This window comes from Octodon degus, unplaced genomic scaffold, assembly GCF_000260255.1.
Source record: "Octodon degus isolate 3935 unplaced genomic scaffold, OctDeg1.0 scaffold00101, whole genome shotgun sequence".
Lineage (NCBI taxonomy): Eukaryota > Metazoa > Chordata > Mammalia > Rodentia > Octodontidae > Octodon > Octodon degus.
In genome coordinates this window covers 6,711,043-6,715,460 of record NW_004524677.1, presented here as the reverse complement: position 1 = coordinate 6,715,460, position 4,418 = coordinate 6,711,043, and the positions used below count along the sequence as shown (strand labels likewise).

The window sequence follows — 4,418 nt, the reverse complement described above, 5'->3', positions numbered from 1 at the left end:
CAGAGATAAAAAATAAATGATGAAGAACATCATCAATGTGTCCTTGGGAGACTTTACACAGCAGAGTAAAAACAAGCCATAAAGAGAGTTCAAGCTAACCCACCCAAAATAAAACCTTATTGTTCATAAACATGCATATAAATATGATTGCAAATTATTAGCTAGTCAAATGCAATAGTAGGGGACGGTGAATGAAAGCAAGAGATAGGAAAAGGAATATTGTGAGACTGTCCTGCTTCAAGGTTGTAGATGGTTAGGTTTTTTGGACTTATGGTAAACATAAGAAGTATATAATTCTTTATGCCTATTTTTAAAATATATTCTAATTTTTAAATTTTTTATCATATTCTGTAGGGACTTAAAGTTCAATATATCAATACTTGATGAAAAATACCTGTTCCATGTTATTCCTAAAATGTTTGATATGCAGACAGATAGTGAGGTTAAGCTTAACAGCCTAAGTTGTATGGTAATAACAATAAGCTTGTCTTCTGGATGGTTAACAACCTAAGTTTGCAGACCAAATTAGAGAAAAAGAAGGGCTGCAAGGAAAGCCAACATTTTGGCCCTAGCCTGTCACGTTCAATTAAGACTCAGGACATATGAGAACTTGTACTGTAACGTCATGTAACTCGGTAGTGTCCCTTCTGATCAAGGAGATTATGGGGCCAAAGAGGAAAGTGATCGATGATATAGAGTGTGCCTAAGGAGAGTCACATTGAGAGAAAACATTCTCTCAGGCTTTCACAGAGAGCACATTGGCCAAGCAATGGCCGTGACTCATCCACATGGCTGACACTGACAAAGGTTCTACAATCTGAGGTACAGGATCTCAGGATAAATCCTGAGGGGATTTCACTGACCTTATCAGACCCAAAAGCTACAACTCTTGTTGCATAGGTCCTGCTTTACCTTGGTCTTAACCATCCAGCAGAAAAGTATAAAAACGAAATACAAGAAGTAAAGCCATGCTGTTATGTTGAGCTATAGGGGACTCAGGTCAACAATTTCTGACACTGCCAGTCAAACGGAAGACCCAACACTATTATGGACTACTGGACTCTTTTAGAATATTTTGCTGAGTTTACATACCTATATTATTCAAATAACAGAATGTAACAAAAAAGGGGATACAGATGAATGTCCATTTTGTATCTATGTATTCAAAATGGATAGGATAGATATATAGTTACATTCTCTTAATGAATAGAGGGATTTGTTCTAATAGTGTTTGTAAATAGAATATCATGTCTGCATCTTGTACAGCAATTAACCACTAGGAAGAATGTACGCAACGTGTTAATTATTGAAACTGTCCTACAATTTGATTTGAAAAAAAAAAGAATAACAATTAAGTGTTAAAAAATAAGATTTGTAGTGGAGCAAGAATATGATCTTTCATGACTCCCTTTAACACCACACTAATGCTCTACCTAATCTCATAAGGCAGGGGAAATACTAGACAGTGTATAGATTAAACAGGAAAAAATAAAACTGTTTGTGCCATGGATGATATAATTGCCAGCCAAAAAGAAATTCTGAGTCTACAAAAAGACTTCCAGAACTAATAAATGAGCTTGAAAATACAATACATTATTGTATTTCTAGATATAGCTTACATAAAACTGGAAAATAAAATTAGAAACACAGTATTTTTTACCATGGCAATAATGCCTGAAACCATTATGCCAGTGTCTAACGAAGTGTGTGGCATTCCTCAATCACAAATTCAATATACTGATGACAGAATTCAGAGATTGAAAGAAGTCATGACATTTATGGAATGGAAAGTTCAAGCTGCTAATGGGTCCGTTCTGCCCCTCAACCTTCTAGTAAGCGATTTTCATCAGAACTGCTCAGCTGAGTGTCACATTGTCACAGTAAAGAGATGAAAAATCAAAACAACAAGGCAGAGCCAAAACATTTCTTAAAGCATAATTAGCTTATAAAACTAATGGTAACTTACCATAAAACTATACTGAAAGCAGAGTGATACTGGGACAATGACAGGAACATGTATCAACAGAGCAGAATAAAGATTATACTGGTAGATTTTCACAAATATGGTCAATTACTCTTCACTATGAGAACCAAGGGAGTTAAGGAGGAAAAAGATTTTCATTGCTAGATAGTCTTGGAACAACTTTACATTTCTGCATATCTAAATGAATTTGATTCCTATCTTGTACCATATACAAATATTGACTGAAAATTGAGTTATTCTTCTACATGTCAAATCTATGTGTGTAAAATCATTACCAAAAATCTAGTAGAAAATTTGTTATTTTAGGTTAGGCAAGTACTCTTATATGGAACAAAACATAAAAATCATTTCTAAAATGGATTGACTTGACATTATAAAATGAAAACTTTGTCTTTCAAAATAATATTAAGATCATAAACTTAGAGAAAATATTTTCAAAACGTATAACTGAAATAGCACTGATACCCAGAACATAAAAATAAGTCAAACCTCAACAAAAAGAAAATAAAAATCTATTTAAAAATACTGTGGGAAATACCTGACTAGATTCTTCACCATAAAGGCTACACAGGTGACAAACAAATACATGAAACAAGGATTACTTAGTATTTTTTTAAACAAAAAACTTTATTAAAATTCAGGAGAAAATAAATTATACCACCACATAAAAATGATCTCATTAAAAAAGTCACATTTTCAAAGTTTCAGTCTTGATAAACATCTGATCATAGATAGCATGAATTTATCAGTCCCAAAGCCCTGATGTTGGAAGGGCTGGCTCACCTTATGTGCAGTTGGGTTGCAATTGATTTCCTGATTCATTCTTTCTTCCCATCACTTCTTTTTTTCTAAATTTTTTCAGGATCTCACTGTGTAATGCAGGTTAGCCTTGAACTGTCTTATGTATTCCAGGCAGGCTTTGAACTCACAGTGCTCCTCCTGCCTCAGCTTTCCAAGGGCTGGGATTACAGGGCGGGGCCAGCATGGCAAGGCAGGGATGGACCTCGACCTCTCCTCTGAGTCTGCCTGAGCAGGCACTTTAATCCACTAAGCATTTGGCCTGCCCTTGGTTTCCTAATTCTTAAGAGCTGGTCTGATGACCCAGAGTAGATTGACAAATACAGAATTACCCTTATTAAACTAGGAAAGTTCATGAAAAATTCTCTTTGTTAGAAGATCCTTTTGTACTCTTGATTCTGACCTGTCCCTGAAATGTCCTGAATTTTGGAATTTGTAAGGTTCTCCTAGTTCTTTTGGCTGCTGATAGCAAAAGTCAGACTCCGATGCCAGTGTGACAGCTCCTCCTGGTCTGCGGACATAAGCAGCAGCTTCTCATTGGGGAAGGAGAGATTGAGCAGTCCACCACAAGGACCTCCTGAGTGGCCAAAGACCCTTCAGAGGTGACACTGGGCCATGAGGTAGAAGGCCCTGCGGACAAAGGTACCACCCTTCAGCAGGTGTAATGGGGTTGGGCTTGGCCATGAGAAGCACATCAGAAAAGAGGAAAAACATTCGGGGCCAAGGCTCCCCAGTGGGAGGCACCACCAACAGCCAGCCCTGGTATAGGAAACAGCGTCCTGAGGTGAGCCCCTTCGCCTGGTGTCCTCTGAGCAAAGCCTGGACACGCCGAAAGTGCTGCTTATTCTTCTGTTTCTGACCAATGGTGCGGACTCTCTGGGAATCTCACTTATCAGCTGGGCAGCCCGTGTGAGCTGTTGGTGGCCAGGGCTGTTGGGACCTGTGTTTTCAGCCAAAGCAATGACGAGGTTTTCGTACTGCTAGAGCTGCTGCAGAGGCAGAGGGAGCGGGTCCTGGAGCTGAAGGTCTCCAAACTGAGGGCGGCTTTCCTGAAGCTTCACAAACCTCGGGAAACGTTTGTTTTTCTTTAGCTGCTCCTGTACGGTGGCCTGGGACCTCATAAATGAGTTCCCAGAACCCAAACAGAGACTGGCGCTCTGGAGGTAGCGGTGTGCCCTTGGCTTTCAGGATCCCCAAGAAATACGTGGCCACCAGCCCCAGTTGCTCCTGGTAGCGACGCTCGGTCTCCAGTAGCTCCCGGGCGGTGCAGGCACGTTTTCGCACCCATCGAGCACGCTGCTCCAGCGGTGGGCACCCTGCGCTATGGCCGGGGTTCGCCATTGCCTGATGAAGGCCGGGATCATACTTAGTATTATTAGTCTTTAGAGAAATGTAAGCTAAAGCTACAATAATGTCAGTATCTTTTTTGTTCTTGGTATCAGGAATTGAACTCAGGACCTTGCATTTCCAGGCAGACACTGTGCCATTTAGCTATCTCCTGGGCCTTGAAACTATGAGATTTATCTATATAAACATCACAATGTCAGAAAGAGCAAAAAGCAGAGAGATGAGCAAATCAACCAAATTTACCAATAATAAGTGCTGATAAGAATAGTTAAAAAAAAAGACTAGAACT

The 4,418-nt window shown here is 39.5% G+C and overlaps 1 pseudogene; it reads right to left on the bottom strand.

Annotated features, from left to right (window-relative positions):
* Positions 1–3,228: 3,228 nt before the first annotated feature.
* On the bottom strand, positions 3,229–4,123 carry LOC101588523 (annotated as a pseudogene).
* Positions 4,124–4,418: the final 295 nt, after the last annotated feature.